Source organism: Peromyscus maniculatus, chromosome 5, assembly GCF_049852395.1.
Source record: "Peromyscus maniculatus bairdii isolate BWxNUB_F1_BW_parent chromosome 5, HU_Pman_BW_mat_3.1, whole genome shotgun sequence".
Taxonomy (NCBI): Eukaryota; Metazoa; Chordata; class Mammalia; order Rodentia; family Cricetidae; genus Peromyscus; species Peromyscus maniculatus.
The window spans coordinates 62,441,461-62,464,850 of record NC_134856.1 but is presented as its reverse complement, the minus strand read 5'-3'; the positions used below and the strand labels follow the sequence as shown (position 1 = coordinate 62,464,850).

Here is a 23,390-nt window from a genome sequence, read left to right as displayed (position 1 = left end):
TATGTCCAATGACAAAAGGCTGAAAGTGAGGGAGAAGGACCTGAAGGGACACTCGGGTGGGAGGAAAGTTGGTGGTGTCTTTGATGGGATCAGTCATTGCATGCAGCTAGCTTTAAAGGGGTTCTGCTCTGTGGACTTATTGGTGTCACTGTGAGACTTATTCTTACGTGTGTGTGTGTGTGTGTGTGTGTGTGTGTGTGTGTGTGTGTGTGTGAATACATGTGTCATGGTCTACACATGGAAGTCAAAGGACAGCTTTCAGGAGTCAGTTTTCAACTTTCACATTGTCAAGGGTCTCTCTTGTTTCTGAGGCTAGGCTGTGTCCTCCAGGCTGGCTGGCCAAGGAGTTTCAGGGTAAGTCTCTTGCTTCCACATTCCATCTGGTCATAGCTGGGATTACAGATGAAGGCCAGCATAACAAGCTCTTCTATTTTATTTTTTTTGTACCAAACACATTCTATTTCTTTTCTCTTTTTTCTTTTCTTTTTAGCAAATGACAAAGACCCAAATTACCAGCTTTTTTTTTTAAACCTAAGCTTAACATTACATATTTAAACAACTGTCAGAACTGACAAATTTGCCGGTATCCATGCACAACTAGAAAACATCCTTAATTTACATGAAACCAGAAATGTATTACCATTGATGCAGTAACAGCTTTCATTATTAAATACTGAAAATAAAATTGAAATATTTCTGTGGAAGGTTCATCTGGCAATGTTAACTTCACTGAAGGCTGACACTACTCACTCACATGTCAACAGGATGGGAAGGAAGCAGATCCTGTTGGTGTTAAAAACAGTCTTGTCCCAGTACTCAAGAGTCACAGGGCTCACCTTGGATTACATTTTTTGTTTTGTTTTGTTTAAAGCAAAGTGCATACAGAGACTACAACAATTTTTAAATACACAAAAAAAGGGTCTTATTTTGTGGTCTATGACAAATAGGGGCTCCGGTGAGCTTTATAAATACTTTAGATTAGGTACAGTTATACAGAAAGTCGAGTTCGTTTGAAATCTTCAAAAAAGTTCCTGTTATTCCTCAAATGGTGCTTGTTATGGTTTAGCATTTCTGTTAAACATGTGTGTGTAATTACTTGTTATCCAAGCGTAGCAGGTGCTCCTTACCATTTATCCACAAGGACTTTAACTGTCGTCTTTTTTATCATCTACTCTTTCTTGACTATTCTCCACAATTCTCTTTGTAGTGATTTTTTGACATTAAATAACTATCTTAGTAGAAGCTGATATTGATTTGAAGTCGCCCATTCCGTTGCAGCCAAGTGAGGAAGAGAATGCAGTGAGCCCCCGTGACCTAGTGACCCGAACGGAGTGAATCCTGTATCAAAAACGGGAAATCCATCCCCAAAAGACGGAAATCTACCGAAGGCAGAGAAAAACGAGACAAATAGGTCTTCAAAGAAGTCAAATGAAAATGGGTCCCTTCCACCAAAAAATCTGACATCCGGACATCCTCTGGATTCCGGAATGTGAAGCCAAACTCAAACGACTGTCGAAATGGCTTCCACCTCCTCCTCCACCACCACTTAATCCTTTTTTGCCATATTTGTCATAGAGATTCACTTTTTTGCATCCAATAACACCTCATATGCCTCAGCTACTTGTTTGGATTTCTGCTCTGCTTCTTCTTCATTTTCAGGATTTCTATCCAGATGTCATTTAAGTGCCTGTTTCCAATGCGCCTTTTTAATGTCCTCAAGCGAGACACATCTCAGCACCCCCAGAACTTCATAGTAATCCACCATGTTTTAACATACTATCGGAACAAATTCAAGGACTTGGCTCGGCAACTGGTAAGGGGGGAAGTCCACAGCCATCTCCTTGAGGTTCTGGCACAGCTGTGCTGGTGGTGGTGGTGGCGTCTCCTCCAGACTTTTTTTTTTTTTTTTTTAGCATGCATTTGTTTTTTTAGGATTTCACACATGAGTACTGTGTTTATATAATCCCATTCCATTTTCTACCCCCTCCAATTCTTCCCATGCTCTCTACCCTACTCTCTCTCAAATTTATGACCTTGTCTTTAATTATTGTTATATATATACAAATGTTGTTACATATACATCTTCCTTAATCATATATATATACATATAACATACATACACACACACATATATATATCCTGCTGAGTCCATTTAGTGTTGCCTATATGCATATGTGTTTAGGGCTGACCACTTGGGATTGGATAACCTCTCATGGAACTCATCCCTGGAGAAGACTGATTCACACTCTCTCAAGCATCCATGAATTGCCCATGGCATTTCATCTAAGGATAGAGAATTATGAGATTCCCATCATCCACATTGGAACATCAACTGCTGATGTCTTTGTGCTGGTATTTAAGTGACTGCATTGTTAAGACTCAGTGGGACAATCCGTCATATACAGAAGACACTATGTCATGAAGCAGACACTGTTGTCCCTGGTCCTTCAGTATCTCCATCCCCTATATGTCCCTTGAACCTGTAGAAGTATCACTGAAGATGGGCACACTACAGTCATTTGGATCAGTTGTGGATTCCTGTGATGGTTTCTATCTGCTGAAAATGGAGCTCCTTTGAGGACGGAGTGAGAACTGCTTACCCATGGATAGAAGGATAGAAATTTAGAATGTGGTTTATGTTTATACTGATTTATGAAACTGGCAGTAGTAGTTGCTCCTCTAGGGTTCATGACCTCGCCAGTGTAAACCAGTGTATGGGTTACACTACCAGGAATAAATGCTCTCCTATTGGGCTGCCCTTAAGTCCCATTAGATGCCTGTTGGTTATCCCCAAGGTGTAAGTGCCAAAGTTACACCCTTGAGGACTCTTTTGTCCTGGTCATTGTTGCAGTTCATAGGTATTAGAGCTATGAAGGGCTAGTGACAGCTTTTCTCCCTCGATGACTTGTGTAGCACCTCCCCTTCCAGCTGGATCTACCCTTTCCATCTCATCAGAAAACAAACTAAAGGATATTTCTAAAGGATAATAATAAAATATAACAAGGTAAAACAAAAGCTAACACATCCGAATAGGGCAATACAAATACACAGAAGGAAAAGAGCCCAAGAAACAGGTATAGATGCAGAGACCCACTCATTTGCATATTCGGGAATCTTATAAAAACACAAAACTGTAAATCATCATATATATGCAAAGGGCCTATAGGGCAAAAATGGGAATATATATATGTTATATATATATTATATATATATAATAAAATTATTTTAAAAGGTGACATTATGAGACAAAGAACTTCCGAGATGCCATTGAATTTGGTTTTTTTTTTTTTTTTTTTTTGGTGGCTGTTGGCCATCTCCTGCTGGGCATGCAACCTACCCATAGGAGTAGTTTGTTTCCCAAGTGAGACTCCCTTGGAAAAAAATAAATTTTCTTTTGCAAATGCTTATCAATTGGAGATTACTTCTGGGTTGGGGTTGGGGTCATGTGTCTACTTCTTTCAGCTCTAGGACCGCAGCTGATATAAACCTGTGCAGGCCCTGGGAATGCTGCCTAAGTCTCTGTGAGTTCATATGTGCATCAAACCTGTTGATTTAGAGGGCCATGTTTCCTTGGTGTCCTCCATCACCTCTGGCTCTTCCATTCTGTCTACCTCCTCTTCTACATGGTTGCCTGAGCCCGAGGGGAGGGATTTGATGGAGATGTCCAATTTAGGGTTGATTGTTCCAAGGTATCTCACTCTCCATATATTCTGGCTTTGATCTCTGTATTTGTTGCCATATGCTGTAGGAGGAAGCTTCTCTGGTGATGGCTGAACAAAGCAATGATGAATGAGTAGAGCAGAATGCCACCGAGAGTCATTTATTGCATTTACAATAGTACTTGGTTTTACCCTAGGTCCTTGGGCTATCTAGTCTCAGATTCTTGGTCATCTCTTTCCACAAGGTTTGTATGTTTTGCAGGTAGGACACTATTACAGATCAAGGGTTTTGTAGCTGTATTGGTGTTTACAGTTCCCCATTGATAGCATGCAGAGTACCTTCCTATAGCAAAGACACCAGCCTGTAGGTGTGAAGGTTCTATGTAGGCACCAGCTCAACTTTTCCACATCCAGTAAGTTGTGTAGGTGCTGTCTTCAAGGAACAGACCTTGCTGTCAGTTTGTGGAGAGCAGCCACAAACTGTCTTAGCAACAGTCTGGGTTGTTTGGGACCCCTTTGGCCAACAAGTCTGATGCACCCCATTTCTGGTACTGGAAGCTTCATTTGGTAACAAGAGATGGCCAGCTGGGACTCTGTCTTCCCCATTATTTTGCAATTTCATTTAGATCACCTTTTGTGAGTGATTTCTTCTTTTTATTCTAGAGCTTTCAATGTGTTAAGTTACTAGTATGTAATCTCTCCAATTCTATCTATGTAAGCATGTAGTACTACGAACTTGCCTCTGAGAACTGCCTTCACTATGTCCCATAAGTTTAGGTATGTTGTGTATTCATTATCATTAAATTCTAAAAAGTTTTTCATTTCTTTCTTGACCCATTTTTCATTCAGTAGTGAGTTGTTCGGTTTCCATGAGTTTGAGTTTGTAAACTTTCTGTTGTTTCTACCCAGCTTTAATCTGTTGTTGTTATCCCAGTTTCAATCTTTAATCTGTGGTTAGGTAGGATCAAAAGTTATTTCAGTTTTCTTGTATCTGTTGAGACTTGCTTTGTGTCCCAGTCCTTGGTCAATTTTGGAGAAAGTTCCATGAGCTGCCTATAAGAGGGCATTTTTTTGGGGGGAGGGGACCTTTGAGTGAAGCGTTTTGTAAATATCTATTAGATCCATTTGCTTTAGGGTGTCGATTAGCTCCAACATTTCTCTGTTTAGTTTTTGTCTGAATACCTGTCTATTAGCAAGAGTGGAGTATTGAAGTCTCCCATATCCATGTGATTTAAGCTGTAGTAGTGCTGCATTCATAAACTTGAGTGTCCTCGTGTTTGGTGACTAAATGTTTAGAATTGCATTGTCCTCTCCCTTTATTTCTCTTTTGATGAATATGTAGTAGCTTTCCTTATCTCTTCTGATTAACTTTGGTTTATAGTCTATTTTGTCAGATATTAAAATGGCTACACCAACTGGCTTCTTAGGACCATTTGCTTGGAATATCTTTTTCCATCCTTTTACCCTGAAGTGGTATCCATCCATGATGTTACAGAGTTTTGCCTGAATGCAGCAGAAGGATGAATCCTATTTTTGCATTCGTTATTATAGTCTGTGCAGGAGGTTTGTTCACACTGTCACTCCAATGCTGCCAATAAAGTTAAAACTTGAATTAGAGGGTGGAGACCATGTTCAACTGGCCAGAATAAACCATAGAATTTTTGGCTGACCCAGATTAGGATAGATAGACACAGGAATGAATTGGGAGGAGCTTAGAAAGATTACCAGGGAATGCATGCTGGAGTTGGGGGCTATAGAGTTGAGGATGAGACTGGGGGGATTGGATCTGGAGGAGAGTAGGAAGGGGAAGATCAGCTGTTAGCCCACCTACTTCCCTGGACAGTGTGGGCACCCACTTCCTAAGATATAATTGCTCCAGGCTATATACTCATATATAAAGATTCTGAACTAGAATCCATAAATAAGAGGGAACAAGTGGCATTTATCTTTTTGAGTCAGTGTTACTTCACTCAATGTAACATTTCTAGTTCCATCAATTTACCTGAAAATTTCATGATTTCATTTCTCTTTACAGCTGAATAGAATTCCATTGTGTATATGTGCCGCATTTTCATCATCCATTCATCAGCTGAAGGTCATTTAGGTTGCTTCCATTTCTTAGCTATTGTGAATGGAGTGGCAATGACCATGCCTTTGCAAGCCTCTGTGGTGGAGCAGGATGCTGAGTCCTTTGGATAGAGGTCAATGAGTGGTATAGCTGGATCATATGGCAGTTCTATTTTTAGCTTTGCGAGAGTTCTCCACACTGCTTTCCATAGTGAATAGAGCACTCGTCAAACTTGCAAAGGCAGCGCTATTACCCGCCAAGTGGTCCCCTTGGCCCCGACCCACACTTTGTGATGCGGGACATGACTGTGTAGGAAATAGAGCATTGAGTGTGTAGATAGATCTGTTTCTTCACACACTGTTCAGCACTAGCAGTGGTTTCCGGTGGGGTCTTCAGACAAAGCCCTCAAGGACAGGAATGGCTCCTGTAACTCCTGACCAAAAGGAGAATGTGGCCTCGCGGGAAATGCTTCATTTTCTGGTCTTTTTCCAGAATTGCTGATAGTGGAGGAGTTACAGAATTCCTAGCACCAGGAGGCAAAGATGACACAGCCTGTCTAGAATCAGCCAGAAAAAGGCCTTTTCCTTAGCTGGCCACTCATCTTGCAAGGCACAGCTCAGAAGAAGGGAAGAGGGAGGTATCTTGAGCGCCTGGTGGTGAATCCCCTTCAGCTCAGCATTCACACTCATGTGTCTGGGGCCTCGGGGCAGATAGAGTCAGGCTGAGCTGGGAATGCTAATGTCCCGTGGCAGGCAAGTCACCCACTTTTTTAAAAAATGAGTTATGAGCATGCTTCAGCCGTCTGAGAATAAAGTCCTCCTGGCGGGAACCAGGACTGGTAGACTGACATCTGTGATCATCCCTGGTCTGTGATAGTGCTGGCCTATCCAATGCCTGATCTCTGTCTGGCACTCACCAACTTCCTTGCCATCACCTGTTTTGAAGCCCTTGTTTGCCTATTGTCAGAAAACATTTCCCATCCTGTCTCATCCCCTGCAGGAAATGCCACGCTCCTCTGTACCTCAAAGTCTGGCAAGGCCTCTGTGCTGACTAGTTTTATACCAACTTGACACAAGCTAGAGCTATCCGAAAGAAGAGAACCACAATTAAGAAAAGGCCTCCATCAGATTTTCTTAATTAGTGATTGATGGGGAAGGGTCCAGTCACTTATGGATGGCACCAGGATGGTGGTCCTGGGTTCTATAGAAAGAGGCCCAGTAAGACATAAGGAGTGGGCCAGTAAGTGGCACCCCTCCATGGACTCCACAACAGCTCCAGCCTCCAGGTTCCTGCTCTGTTTGAATCCCTGTCCTGACTTCCTTCAATGATGAACTGTGATGTGGAAGTGTAAACCAAATCAACACTCTCCCCCCAAAGTTGTTTTGGTCATGGCGTTTCATCACAGCAATAGTAACCCTCACTAGGACGGCCTCTTTCTCTGACCTTGGAGTTCATGTATGATCTTGCCCGCAAATCTTGACTCTGGAGCTCAACCAGTTCAGCAGTCGTTTCCCTTCGTTTGTTGGGTTTTTTTTGGGGGGGTTGTTGTTGTTGTTTTCCCTTTCTTTTCTTTTTTCTTTTCTGTGTTGGAAATTAAGTCTCCTTCTAAACACTGGTTTTTTGAGGATAAAAGTTATGTCCTAAATATATTTAAGTGTGGGACAGGGGAGTCTGGGAGATAATTCCATTAATAAAGTGTTTTCCTTGCAAACCTGAGAACTTGAGTTTGATCCCCAGGACCTGCAAAAATTAAAAAGCTGGTTGCCTTAGTTAGGGATGCTGCAATGAAACATCATGACCAGAAAGCAAGCTGGGAAGGAAAGGGTTTATTTGGCTTACATTTACATATCACTGTCCATCATCAAAGGAAGTCAGGACAAGAACTCAAACAAGGCAAGAACCTGGAGGCAGGAGCTGATGCAGAATGCTGCTTGCCGGCTTGCTCTTCACGGCTTGCTCAGCCTGTTTTCTTATAAAACCAGCTCAGGGATAGCACCACCCACAATGGGCTGGGCCCTCCCCCATAAATCACTAATAAAAAAATGCCCTACAGGCTTGCCTACAGACCAATCTTAAGGAGGCATTTCTTAATTGAGGTTCCCTCCTCTCAAATAACTTCAGTTTGTCTTAAGTTGACATAAAACTATCCAGCATACTAAAGCATATTCACTTGTAATCAATCCCACAACAGAGGAGGCAAAAACAGGAGGATCCTTGAAGCTTACTAGCCAGCCAGCTTAACCTACTTGGGACACTACCAGGTTGCCAGGCCTGAGAGAGACTCTGTCTCACAAAGAAAAACAAGTGGAAGGTTCATGAGGAACACACTCAATGTTGCCCTCTGACACACACACACACACACACACACACACACACACACACACACACACACACACACACACACACGAAGGAACACATACAAAATATCCTGTGCATGCCACAAGACCAGCTTAACACATGCTGACTGATGGGAACTAAGTCTCTGCCCTCACCCTCAGTGAACTGAGTCTGTCAAGTTGCCTCTCTCAGCTGCTGAGGGTGGAAAATTGCAGGATGGAGGAGCTGATGGCCTCCTGAGGAGTCTGGACTAGCTTTAAATTAATCAACAAGTGAAGAACATCTCCAGGAAGCCATTGTGAGCAAATCACAGTATGGGCCCAAAGATGCTGCAAGCATCACCTTGTCTTTGCCCCAGGAGCACCATCTTGTCTTTGTGCCAGGGGACTAACAAAGCCATGAGAGCAAAGGGAAAATGAAACTGGGTCCTTATCTCTCACCTGCACAAGCCTCTGCTCCAAACAGATCAGCAACCTCAATTTAAAATTCAGTTATCTGAATCTGATAGAAGAGAAAGTAGGGAATACACTTGAACTCCCCAGCACAAGAAAGGGCTTTGTGCACAGAACCTGTGATACCATAGGGATTAAGACCAACAACTAACAGTAAGCACCTCACAAAACTAAAAGCTTCTGTACAGCCAAGGACACCATCATTCAAATGAGGAGGCATGCTACAAAACGGTGGGAAAATCCTTACTAGCTATGCCTCTGACATAGGATTAGTATCGAGAATATACAAAGAACTCAAAAAACTGATTAAAAAAGCAAACAATACAATTGAAAAATGGGGCATAGAACTAAACAGAGTTCTCAAAAGATAAAACACAAATTGCTGAGAAAAAATTTAATGTTCAACAACTTTAACCATCAGAAAAATGCAAATTAAAACAACTTTGTGATTTCATCTTATCCCTCTTAGAATGGCTATGATGGAAAAAATGAAATGAAGACAGATGCTGGCATGGATATGGGGAAAGAGGGACACATACTCATTGCTTGTGTGAGTGCAAGCTGGTGCAAACCACTATGGAAATCAGTGTGGAGGTTTTTCAAGAAGCTAGAAATAGATCTAGTATATGACCCAGTTCTATCACTCTTGGCCATATGCCCAAAGAATGCTATACCTGCTATCTTAGGGTTTCTATTGCTGTGATGAAACACCATGACCAAAAAGCAAACTGAGAAGAAAAGGGTTTACTTAGCTTACAGTCATCATCAGAGAAGCTTCCTCCTGCACCACACAGGAACAGATGCAGAGACCTACATTACTCAGAGAGAGAAAGAGTCCTTGAAACACACCGCTCTAAATGGGATGTCTCTATCAAATCCCTCTCCTCAGAGCTCAGAAAACTCCAAGGAAGAGGAGGCAGAAAGAGTGTAAGAGCCAGGGGGGATGGAGGACAAGGCCCTCTGAGCCAGCTTAGCAAGGCTCATATGAACACACAAAGACTGAAGCAGGAAGCATGGAGCCCACACAGGTATGCACCAGATACTCTGTGTGTGTATTATAGTTCTCAGCTTAGTATTTTTATGGAACTCCCACTTCTGAGTGTGTGAAGGAATGGGTCTCTGATTCTTGTGCCTGTTCTTGGGGCTCCTTTCCTTCTGTTGGATAGCCTTGTCCAGCCTCAATGTGATAGTTTTTGCTTTGTCTTATTATATTTTATTTTGTCATATTTGGTTGCTGTCTCTTAGAAACCTGTTTTTTTTTTTTTTCTAATGAGAGACAGAAAGGGATCTGGAGGGGAGGGGAGATAGGGAGGAACTGGGAGGCATAGAGGGAGGGGAAACCATAATCAGGATATCTTATATGAAAAATAATCTATTTTCAATAAAAGGGGAAAATGAAAAACAAAAGAAATAGGTAAATCATTAAAAAATCACCCACACACACGGAAAGAAAGAAAGAACACAGAGTAGTGAAATACAGACACACTGCAGGATGTTTGTCTCTAGTTCACCTTGGACTCAGAGCATCTTACACCCAGATGTACCAAACTTTCCAGAATTATGGACTTGACTTCTACTGAATAATTGGGAGTGGGTCTGGGAGGAATTGGGGGAAGAGTAAATATTATCAAAAAACATTGTACAAAATTTTCAAAGAACTAGTAACAAAAGCATTTAAAAAAAAAGAATTGATGGCCTCATAATCAACAACCTCTCAATAACACACAAGCTATGGACTAAACCCTGGACATATGAGCCTTTGAGGGACATTCCATGGCAAACCACAGCAGAGGGGAAGTTTGCAGATGGACCTCAGTGGGACAAAAGGCTAGAACAGTAAATGTGGGCCACAGAATTCCTGAAATCAGAGCTAAAGGCATCGGACATCTTAGCATGGACCACGAAAATCTGTGAAACTCTTGAGCTACAGAACCTTGATGGCAGCTCTGAGAAAGGTTGGTCTGGCCTCAGGAAATATCCCACATTGGAAACTCCAAGGCTATCTGGCATCACTGGCACCGAATGTTCTGGAAAGTTATTCCTTGGTCCTAAGATGGCCTGGTGCTGACCAATGGGGTCTGGACCTACTCAGGGTCAGGCCAGCTGTGTCCTTGAGTCCCACTTTCTCAGGCATTCCACGTGCACAGCTGAGCATTGCTACACACACTTTTCTGTGTTCAGCTTCCATGGACGCAACCCTGCTTGCTGCAATAGCAAAACAAAAACAAACCAAAGGAGTCATGGGAGAATTCTTGCAACATCTGTGCAAGCTGAGCAGTGGGTAAATACTCTCCTACCTGGGACCATATTCTCAGCGAGCTGCAGGATCAGGAAAATTAAAGAATGAACAGACTTAATAGGTTTTTTTATTGTGTCTCCCTAGACAGTAGCCAACTGTTCCCCACAGCATGAAATTAAATTACTCTAAAACACAAAGCCATCCCAAGAAACCCAGAAATCTTAATAATTTAAAGAACTTAAAGATAATAATGAGCTTAAAAAACAAATTGTGATTTTGAAGTTATTTATGCAACTGCTGTTGAAACACATCAGGAAATTCCCTCAGAAGCTTAACAAATCTAGGAAGGAATTAAAGTAAAAATCTTGATGATGTTCCCCATAATCCTCAGGGTACAATGGAGCTATTGGTCATGACTGGCCTGGCTAGTAGGGAGCCCTCTTGAGGACAGGAGGGGTGGGCTCCACTTACACAGTAGGAGTCAACTCCATAACTCTGGAAACTGGGATGTGGGATTCCAGTCTGGGTGCAGGATGCTCTGTGCCTGAGAAGAACTAGAGATAAATGTCCCCCGGTGTGTCTGTACCTAAGACTTCAGGAGGAGGGGCCAAGGAAGGAGGCCAATGGACAAGAAGGTAAACAGCAGGACAGTAATTTTTTGTCTAGTACATAGTTTCTCAACAACCCTGTACATTCATCCTCTCCTAAACCCTTGGACAAATAGAAGATCTAAGGGCAGGTTCTTATAAGGGACATGCAGTGGGAACAGTGACAACTAACACTTAGAAGATGACTCTTATGCTCTAAGCCAGACAAGTCTAATCTACAGCTCGTGGGACTGTGTGTATCCCAGAATAGCCTTGAATGCAGCCCACCAGAGTTGTAAACAATAACATATCACAGTGCCAAAGACCAGACACCCCTGGAAGCAGTGGCCTATCAGACAATCTTCTTAACACTTAGCAGTCTTGCTATTCTATGCAACTCATGGAGACACTGAAACTTGGAAGGGCTGAATCATTTACCCAGGAAGTGGAAAAGCTGGACTGGAAGCCCAGTTCCAGAGCCTCGGCCCTTATAAGCTGCATTTTATTGTGTCATGAGCAAGGCTGGGGGCAGGGGTGTGCAAGTGATGCTGGGGGGAATCTGAATCCCAGGGTGGGTTGAAGGCTTCAGGAGAACAGAATCTTGGATGCAGGTTGTACTGGTGAGTTTTGGGGTGGTTTTTTTTTTCAACTTGATGCAAACTAGAGGTACCTAGGAAGAGGGAACCTCAACCGAGAAATTGCCTCCATCAGACTGGATGATGAACTTAGCTGCAGATCAGTTTCTTGATTAATGACAGGTGTGAGAGGGCCCAGCTCGCTGCTGGCAGTGCCATCCCTGGCCAAGTGGCCTGGGGGTTGTATAAGAAAGCAGGCTGAACAAGGCAAGGAAAGCAAGTCAGAAAGCAGGGGTCCTCCTTGGTTTTTTATTCCGTTCCTGCCTCCAGGCTTCTGCTTGAGTTCTTGCCCCAGATTCCCTCAGTGATGGACTGTGACATGGAAGTGTAAGATAAAATAAGCCCTTTCCTCTTCAGCCACAGGGCTTCTCGTGGTAACAGAAAGCCAACGAGGACAGAGATTTGTGTCAGAGAGTAGGATGTTGTTGGGATGGACCTGGCCATGTTTGGGGGCGGGGATTGTGGGAGGATTTGGAGACAGGGCCTTTGAGTGCCTAGAACTGAACATGCGGTTATGGGAACTTAGCAGACAGGAATGTTGAGAAAGATGAAGATGATTGATGCCCGGCTTGTGACATTTCATAGGGAAGCAAAGGCTATCAGGACCATTTGTGTGACATTCTGAATTAAAAGGATCTGTTGGAGACCAGCCCAACCTGTCGAACAGTCCTTGATGGGAGGAGTGAGGATTAAGAAACAGTAGATATGAAAAATAGAGACGTAGAAGACATAAAAGAAAAAGACAGAGACACGGGATAGCTTCTGGAGGGCTCTGGGTCAATACCACAGTCACCTTGAGTTTATTCCTAATGGGCTTTTTATATACCAACAAGGGAAGAGGCAAAAAACCTCTCCCTCTCAAGGTCAAGGTACATAAAGTACAAACAAGTATTATTTACCCTCCTTAATTTTCAAAACACCTAGTAACCACACCTTGTGGTAAAGCATCTTGTAATTAGGCCTTGAAGTATAAGACACCTGGTAATCATGCCTTTGGCCAAAACATCTTATTATTCAGCCTTGTGGGGCAAAGCAAACTTGGACTCTCTGACTCTGAGTCAAGATGGAATAAGGCCTCACTATGAAGTCTCTGTGGGCCTGCACAAGGATCTATGGATATGAAACCTTTATCTTACAGGAACAATTGATCCTGGTCAATTGGGATTGAAGAATCAGCTGTGATTAACTAGTAAGAGACCAGCATCACTGAGCTGAAATCTTATGGGGAGTATTTCCTCGGGGTCAGCATACAGAAGCTGTGGTCCAGCCAAAGGCTACATCTCAAACTGGCAGCCAAATTAGTAATGTGTAAGTATTTCCCATGTGGTACTGGTTTGGGCTGCATGAAAGGCACAGGATTTAGGGGGCCATGAGGAATGACTGAGGCTTGGCATTATGAGATGCTAAGAAAGGCCACTGGTAAAGATGAAGCCTGAGCTGCAGTGGAAACCCAGGATTGAAGAAGTTGTGGAGAGAAGCTGAGGTTGGGTACCTTGGAGCAAGGTGGGAGTCCCAAGTAAAACCATTGGTGAAGGTGCAGCCTTGCCACCACAATGGAGACAGACCACAGCGCACTGGAAGTGTGGCGACTGCAAGGTGACCACCAAGAACAGTGGCAGGTGTGGAGGGGAGCAAGCCAGAGCCTACAAGACAAGATGTGTGTGTGCTGTGGAAGGCCGAGCCAGAAAAATGGAGTGGGCCAAGTCCTTTGGAGCCTAGAGGATCATGGGTGAGCCCCAAATGCGGGACACTTAGCTGCAGAATTTGATTACATTGCTGGATGCTGGCTTTGCTTTGATTCGATTCTGGTGGCACTGGCTCATCCCTCTAAGAATGAGAAAATGTACATGTTATTTCTTTGTTTTACAGAAACTAACAGTTAAGAGACTTCAGATTTTTAAAGTGTTTACATTTCTTTTAAGATGGTGGAATTTTGAAAATCATACTGTATTTTATATTGTGGTGTTAACATGAGATCCTGGGATTCAATAAAACAGGAAAGGCTATGGTTTAATAGTGATATGACTGGGTGTCAAGTTGACAAGGGGTCAATTGTGCTGGTAAGTTTTTGTCAACATGACAAACTAGAGTTACCTGGCAAGAAGGAATCTTGACGGAGGAATTGCCTCCATCCGATTGGCCTGTTGGCATGCCTGGAGAGCATTTTTCTGATTAATTATTGGTATGAGAGGGCCTAGCCCACTGTGGGTGGTGCCACCCATGGGCAAGAAGTCCTGCATTGTAGAAGAAAGCAAGCTGAGCAAGCCATGGAGAGCAGGCCAGTGAGCAGCACTCCTCCATGGTCTCTGCTGGAGTTCCTGCCCTGTATTCCCTCACTGATAGACTATGACACAGAAGTGTAAGCTGAAATAACCCTTATCTCCTCAAATTGCTTTTGGTCATGGTGTTGACCACAGCAAACTAGGACATAGGTTTTAGGGAACCAACACAGGCCCTAGCGGCAGAAACAGGAGCCCCATAAACTGTAAATAGGAATGCAGGCAGAGCAGAGTGACGTCAGGATAAATGAGCAAGTTCAGAGAATCTGGGGACTAGGAATGTGTACCATGCAGGTGGCAGAAGAGGTCATTCAGGAAGGGACTAGAGCAAAGAGGAAAGGGACAGAGGCCGAAGGGACTCAGCTATTACAGGGATGGGAAAAAAGAAAGGATTGCGAAACCAAGACCAAGGAGAGGTAGAAACTCCATCACACTCCTCCTACCAGGATGTGCTGCAAATTTCTCTACTTCAGACTTCCTCACTCTCTCCCTCCCTTCCTTCCTTCCTCCCTCCTCCCATCCTTCCTTCTTTTCTTTTTTCATCCTTCCTTTTCTTCCTGGCTTCCCTCCTCCCCTTCCTTCTTTCACCCCTTCCTCTCTCTCTCTCTCTCTTTCCTCCTTCCTTTCCTCTCCATCTTTCCTTTCTTCTCTGTCCTTCATTCTTTCTCTTTTCTCTTCTTTCTGTTCTTTTGGAAAGTTCTGGGGATTGAACATAGGACCTTGAACACACTAAGCCAGTCCCCTGAGCCATACCCCAGCCTTTACTTTTGTTTTATATCACACTCTCAGGGCTGGGAACAGTAAGACAGGAGAGAGCTTTGGCACTCTAGGCAGGCATTATGCCCAGCCTTAACATCTTTCTTCCTTGAGCTTTGAGGTTTTAAGTTTTTCACGTGTATGCCCATTGTCCCTGATCCTGTCATTCAGCATATCCTTTCTTGTTCTAAACCTTTTTCTTCTCTACTTTGTCTCTTCATTGGAAGCCTTCAGCTATTTTTTTTTTTTTTTTAAGAAACAGCACATTTCCCTCAAGCACAGAAAGCAAAATTCAAATGGCATGACAGGAAAAACACCCCTTACTTTATTAATTTCCTATATTTATGTTGAACCAAAGCTTTGGTTCAACAAATTTTATTGAGTGCCTATTATGTGGTGGTGGGGCGGAGTCAAGAGCATCACATTAGCTTACTAGCCAATTTCACAACCTTCCAGGCGATAGACTAGTGTCCTGGGTAGCATTTGGACACTTAGGGTAGAAGAGAAGCCAAGGCCAGAAGCAAATATAAAACACAAGCCAGGGACAAATAAATCTTTGAGATCAATTGAGCATGGGGGGGTTTGAAGATAGCAATCCTGCTTCAAGCTATCCCAAGAAGGGTGGTAGGATGGAGTACCTGGAGATTCTCTGAACTTGCTCATTTATCCTGAGGTCACTCTGCTCTGCCTGCATTCCTATTTACAGTACTGGAGGTTTTCAGCTGCTTTTTAAACAAAAGAAACCAAAGTTTCATCTAGGTTTCTGTGGATCCTAACCCTGTTCAGTAATGGAAAGTGTATGTCTAGTGGGCATTCCATATTTTTTGGGGAATTTTGGAAGTTTTATCATGTCACTCCAAACTCCTGGTGTTTTAAGAAGAATGCACAGTGATCAAGCCAGGGTAAGGAGTCAGTTTCTAAAAGGGTTGGGAAGTGTGGTGAGGCGGTACGCTGCAGCAGCGAGTCAGAAAGCACTCAGTGGAGACTCCTAACCCAGCTCTTCAGCCAGTCCCGTCACCTTAGGCCTTTGCTCTCTCTTGCTTCTGTAAGGAACTTCTCATGAAAGAGGGTGTAGGCCCCTGCCCTCCAAGGGTGATCAACAACCACACCCATGCTAAGAGGCTATCTGCCAAGCCACAACTCAAATGGAAGCTGGCATGTGTGAACAGACAAGAACCTTCCATGGTCTTTTAAGAGCAGCCAGCATGCTGAAATCCCTTCCACCTCTGTGCATCTCAAGACTTGAAGAGCAGCGTTGAGTCCCAGGCTCCCAATTCCTCTTTTAGCTTTCTCACATTTCCAGGGATGCTCTGGGAAGCTTGTATCCTAAAATTCCTGGAAGTTATACCTCTGTGTCCTTGAATCACTTTCATTTGAACTCTAGTGAAAAATTGTCATCTTGGGACACGTTCTGGGCTGCGTCAGAGGAGAGAGGCGCAGGGCTTTCCACTTAGGGAGCACATCTGAATTCTCCTGGGAGCTCTGGTCACCCTCCATGCAGTCTCACTCTCCTTCCTACACACCAGCCAGCAGCTGCAAGAGACTCAGTAATGGATCTGTAAACAGTTCAGCTGTGGTATGTGTAGCGGGCATATTGGTGTATGTGCAAAGGTCAGAAGTCAACATCAGATGTCTTCTATTACCCTCCACCTTAGTCCTGAGACTGGTCCTTGCTGACCTGGAGCTAGGCAAGTCAGCGAGAGTGGCTTTTCACAACCCCCCTAGGATCTACCTGTCTCTGCCTTTCCCCACCTCAGCACAGAGAATACAGACATGTTCTGCCATGCGCAGCTTTTCTGTGGGTGCTGGGGATCTGAACTCAGCTCTTCATGATTGTTTGCAGCAAGCAATTTTCTGGCTTTGCCATCTCCCTAGACCCCACCTTGTTTTTTGAGATAGGGTCTCTCACTGAACTTTCCAAGTAGCCTAAGCTGGCCGTCCAACCCCCAGAGTCCTATCCCTGTCTCCCCAGCGCTAGGATTATAAGCAGATGCCACAACATCCCTTTGACTTGGATTCTGGGGATCAAACACATCCTGTGTTTGCAAGGTGGGCACTTTACCAACAGAGACATCTCTCCAGTGCCGGCAGCTGAACTTTAAAAACAATCCCTTTTCTGATTAAACAGTAAGGTCTTTCAGCAAAGGTCAGTCAGAAAGGATCAGACCAAGAGTTTGTCATTGTCAGAGTGCATTTACTCCCTCCCACCTCCAAATTGATACAGAACAAAGGGCACCCATGGAATGCAGGGCTTCGTCTCTGGAGGAAAGATGTGCAGAAAACTCTCTGCCTCCTCTCCCATGCACCCAGAGGTGTGATTTGGGTGTTGTGAGACTCACTTTTAAATCGTCAAGGACGACCTTGAACTTCATCTCCTCCTGCCATCACCTCCTGGGTGCTGAGGTCATAGCCATGCATTACTTTATTTAGCTAAGCCCGAGTCTCAGAAAAGAGACATTTTATTCTTTCTCTCGTTTTTTGTTCTCTTTTGTTGAGACAGGGTCTCATGTCACCCAGTCTAGCCTTGACTTCTCTATGTAGCCAATGAACCTTGAACTTCTGATCTCCCTGCTTTCTCTCTGGAGTGCTGGGATTAAAGGCCCGTGTGCTGCCATACCCTGGTTATGTGGAGCTGGGAATCCTCAATGCTGAACCCAAGGCTTTGTGCATGGTAAGCAAGCACTCTTACTTTGTTTCTTGGTTTCTTTGTGTGTGAGAGAGAGAGAGACAGACAGAGAGACAGACAGAGAGACCGTACATGCACACATGTGGCAGTCAGAGGACAAGTTTCAGTACTTGCCTCTCTCCTTATGGGACCCATGGGTCAAACTCAGGTTGCTGGGCTTGCTCAACAAGGGCTTCTACCCATGTGCCATCTTGCCTGCCCCTGGATTTCATTCTAAATAAGAACAAAAATAAAATAAAATAAAGCCAGAGCTCTCTCAAGCCTCTCTGCCTTCTTTGTGCACCCAGGGCAGGCAGGCTGTGTTCTGTTTCCCAGCAAAACCTGAAACTCCTTTCCATACATGTTCATATTGACCCAGAATCAGACCAGCTAGTCCAGGCAGCAGAGCGGGGCGTATCTGTCAATGCCTCAGGAAAGTCTGCAGCTCTCAGCCAACTGTGGATCTTCAAACAGCCTTTTAAACCACTTGTAGCTTCACTCAGGGCCACTTGCCTGCCTAGAGAAGACACATCTATCCAAGACCTCAGAGATGGCCCTGCCAACCTCAGCCATGGAGCCCCAAAGCAGCCCCATTGCTCAGTTCCAGCCTTCAGCCATGGACTGAGACCAGTGTGCCTATTCAGGAACCAATGCAGTGACCCAAGAGGGGCCTTTTGAGGAGCCCTAGAGAGACAACAGCCATTTGCACACCCAACAGTGAGCTAGTATCAGCAGACACCAAAGCAGGCCCTAGGCCCTCATTAGCCTATTTAACCAAGGACCTGAGCACAGTTTAGTCTGTTCCAGGATGAGACAAAATCCTGATTGAAAACAAGAGCTAGAAACTGGTCAGGTAGGGCAGGGACCTGAAAGCAGCAGTTCCGAGAATGGACTCCATGAAGGCCAGGAACTTCAGAAGAGAGTATGGCTTCCTGGTTCCTCACTATCTCCTAGTCAGAAGTTATGAATGAAAACATGACTAAAACTGAGGTGCAGCACCTGACACCTCATGCCTGAGCCAATCGGACTGACCAGATCATTCTCTTCCCTGAGCCTCACACTGGTTTCTGCCTTAAGTCCTTTGGAAAGCCCTTATGCTAGCAGTTCGATGGTTCCCCTATTTCCCGGGACCTGGGCCTGCTGTACAGGAGCTCTGCTTTCTTTCTGTCTCTTAGGCTCCCTATAATAAAATACTTCTTTACAAAACTTACCCTTTGCAGCCTATAAATTACTTTCAAGTTTGCAAAACAAGAACTTAGCCACTGGCTCAGTGGAAGCTTTCTGTGACCATGAGCACCCAGCCCCATAATTCCCAAGTCAAGCTCACCAAGAACTCTATTGCTCTCAAAAACACCCCCAAACTTCTAGTATTGATACTTGTGATTACAACCCCAGATCTATCAACCAGTGTCTCCACTAAATGCCCAGCATTAAGCCAGTATAATCCTGACATCAAAACTTAATAAGAGCACATCACACACACAAATCTGTAGACCAGTTTCCCTAATGAATATAGCTTGAGAATTTTATTCAAGAACACATTAAGACCATATGCCATGACCATCTTAGTTTTATTCTAAGGATGGGAGGATATAAGTATGTAAGGATGGTTCAACACACAAACATTGGTATATGTAACATCTCACAAATAGACTTAAGGACAGAAATAATGATTATATCAATAGATGTAGAAAAGACATTTGTTGAAGTTCAACATCCCTTCCTGATTTAAAAAAATCAAATAAATAGAATGAATACATCTCAACATAAAAAGGTTATATGTGCTGCCAGGTGGTGGTGGCATACATCTTTAATCTCAGCACTCAGGAGGCAGAGGCAGATGGATCTCTGTGAGTTCGAGGCCCGCCTGGTCTACAGAGGGAGTTCCAGGACAGCCAGGACTACACAGAGAAACCCTGTCTTGGAACACCTCCCGACACACACAAACACACAACACACATACACAAAAAGGCCATGATAAAACCATTGTCAATGTAATAATGAATGGAGGGAGCTGAGAACACTTCTTTTAAAATTAAGACTAATACAAGAAAAAAATAAAAGGCATATAAATAAAAATGGCAGCAATCAAATTACATCTTTTGTAGACCACATTCTATAATTGAAAGACCCTTACGACTCCCCCAGGAAGCCCTTGGACCTGAATAATGCCTTCACCAAAGTGGCAGGATGTATACACATACAGAAAACAATATACCAAGAAAGGAACTTTACAAGAAATAACTAAAGAAATAAATCAGCTTTAAAAACAAATAATCATTTAAAAATGAACAGGAGTGTACATAACCAAGGAGATGGAGTACCTCTATGGTTAAAACATTAATACACCAAACAAACTAAAGAAGACATCAGAAGCTGGAAAAGACAACTCATGCCCATGGATTGGCAGAATCAACACTGTAGTGACTATGTTGACAAAAGTAATCTACATTTACCATGTGCCTCGACAAAATCTCCATTATATTCTTCATAGAACTAACACACACATAAACAAACAAACAACTGAACTCATTAGTAAGTACAAAAGACACCAAATAGTAAAAGCAATCCTAGGCTGGATGGGCCATAATACCTCTATCAAACTATACTACAAAGATACTCTAACAAAAACAGCATGGTAGTGGCCCCCAAACAGACATGTAGATCAATAGAATAAAAAGAGGACTTGGAAATAAATGTACACAGCTATAAACACCTAATCTTTAACCCAGGTAATAAAAAATGCATGGGGAAAAATAGTAAAATACACAGCCTTTTTAATAAATAGTTCTGGGAAACCTGGATATCTGTTGGTAGAAAAATCAAACTGGATCCATATCTCTTATCCTACACAAAAATCAATTCAACCAACCTGGTCTACAGAGCAAGTTCCAGGACAGCCAAGGCAACACAGAAACCACAAAATAAATCAAAGATCATAATATATGACCTGAAGCTGTGAAACCACTGGAGGAGAACATAGGTAAAACATTTCAAGATAAAGGCATAGGCAAGAACTTTCTAAACAGGATTCCAGTGGCACAGGATACAGCCTCAAGAACTGACAAGTAGGATTGCATGAAATTAGGAAGCTTTGCCCAGCAAAAGAAGAATCCATCACCAGGATGAAGAGATGCCTACAGAATGGAGGAAAATCTTTGCCAGCTTTATTAGGTGACCAATATCTAAAATATGCAAAGAACTGCAAAAATAAATACCAATAAATCACACAATTAATAAATGGATCAATGAAATGAATTGACAGTTCTCAAAAGAAATAAAAATGACCAAGCGCTTGAAAAGGTATTCAAAATTCTTGGTCATCAAGGAAGTGAAAATTACCACAGGTTTGAGATTCCATCTCACCCCAGTCAGAACAGCTGTGATCATGGAAATGAGCAGAGGCAAATGCTGCTGAAGATGCAGGGAAGGACAAACCTCTTTAGTGTAGTCACTATGGAAACATATACAGAGGTTACTCAGAAAACTAGAAGCATAGGTACCATATAACCCAGCTCTGCCATCCCTGGGTATATACTCCAAGAACTCCAAGATAACATACCACAGATATACTTGCACATCCATGTGCAATCAAATCAGCCTATATGCACATCAACAGATAAGTGGATAAAGGAAATGTGATGCATACACACAGTGGAATTTTATCCAACTTGTGAAGACAAATGTAGGCATGACCTTTGCAGGAAAAAATAATGCTGCATATTTTCTCTCACATGCATATTAAGTAGATTAAATTATATATATACATATATATATTGTTGAAATTAGAAAGGGGAAGAATGGTAAAAGGAGAAACATGATAAAGGAGGAGGATGAAAAGAAGAGAACAGCAGAATACATGAGACACGGAAGCAGAAGCAGAGACTATTTGGTGCAAGAGAGAAGACCAACAGGAAGGAGGCAGAGCAGATGGGCCGGTGGACCGGGAGCGGGGTAAAGAAGCACAATGGCTAATGACTTATATGTACGGAATACCGTAACGAGGCCCATCACTTTGTATGCTAACTTGGAAAAACGAAGAGAAAAAAAGAAAAGAAACTGCCAGCCTGAAATACTGTACCCAGCAAAAATGTCCTTCGGGACAAAATAGAGATGAAAAATCCCCAGGCCCACAAGAGCTGCATCAAAGTGCATGAAAATGTGACATTTGCCGGTGAAGATAAGCCATTTGGATTTAGAATCATTAGTATCTAATTGTGGTGTGTAGACCACTTTTAACTCAAATATAAAGTTAATAGATTAATGTATTAAAAATAATCACAGCTACAGTAATTTGTTAAAGATACAAAACATTAAAAGGGTAAGTGCAATATTAATAGCATAAAATGTGTGAGAAGTAAATGGGTAGAGTTCTTATCCACAAATTAAGCTGTTCCTGGCCTACATTTATGGTTTTTATACAGCCCATGGTGATCATAAAGGGAACCAGGAGCTGGGGAGATGCTTGATTGGTAAAGTGCTTGCTGTCCAAGCCTGAGGACCTGAGTTTGGATCCCCAGCACCCACGTAAAAAGCATGTGTCTGTGATCCCAGTGCAGAGGAGTGGAGAGAGACAGATCCTTGGGACTTGCTGGCTGGTCTAGCCAGCTGGTGAGTTCAGGTGGAGAACAATTGAGAAATAGTACCTGACATTGACCTCTGACCTCCACAGGCACCACCACCCCCATATACACACATATGTTCACAGTAAAGAAAAATGCTTATTAGATATACAAATGATAAAAGAAAAGGACTAAAAGTCCTATTATAAAAATTCACTGGGAGAAGGAAATGAAGAAGCAGTGTAAGGAGGTCTTAGTACCAAACACTTGTATCAGCAAAAACCAACTCCACAAATAAGCAACCTGACTTCACACCTCAAGAAACTCCAACACACTGAAGTCAGAGTTGTTAGGAGGGTGGCGGTACATGGAAGAGAGAGAGCAGAAAGATGATGGTGGTGTGCGTGCGTGCATGTGTATGTGTGTGTGTATGTGTGTGTACGTGCGCGCTGGCACGTGTGTGCCTATGTATGTAATATATACGTGCGTGTATGTGATGTGATGTGATATGTGTGTGCGCACATGTGTGCACGTGTGTGTGATTTGGTGTGTGTGTGTGTGTGTGTGTGTGTGTGTAAAATGTGATGACTAGAAAGATGCAACAAAGTTTTACTTGTGCCACACTGTGTTAAGTTAAACAACCCCAATACTATGTGATCACTCTTATACATTATCTTACTTTAGGGTTTCTATTGCTGCGATAAAACACCATGATGAAAAGCAACTTGGGGAGGAAAGGAATTCTTCAACTTACAACACTCAGGTCACAGTCCATCGCTGAGAGAAGTCAGGGCAGGAGCTCAAGGCTGTCACCTGGAGGCAGGAGCTGATGCAGAGGCCATGGAAGAGTGCTGTTTACCATGTGACTCCTCATGGCTTTCTCTGCATGAGTTCTTATAGCACCCAGGACCATCTGCCCAGGAGTGGCACCACCCACAGCAGGCTGGACCCTTCCACATCAATCATTAATCATAAGTTAATCACATATGAAAGCATCTTCTTAGTTGAGGTTCTTTCTTCTTAAACAACCCTTGCTTGTGTCAAGTTGACAGAAAACTAACCAGGCCACAAGTATTATCTGAAACACAGAGAAAATGGGGTTGCCAGGGACTAAGGGTTGATTAAAGGGGACATGCTGATGAGAAAGATGA

General features: G+C 43.1%; 1 pseudogene; it reads right to left on the bottom strand.

Moving 5' to 3' along the window:
* Nucleotides 1–1,092: 1,092 nt before the first annotated feature.
* On the bottom strand, nucleotides 1,093–1,765 carry LOC102910360 (dnaJ homolog subfamily B member 6 pseudogene; annotated as a pseudogene).
* Between the last annotated feature and the right edge of the window lie 21,625 nt (nucleotides 1,766–23,390).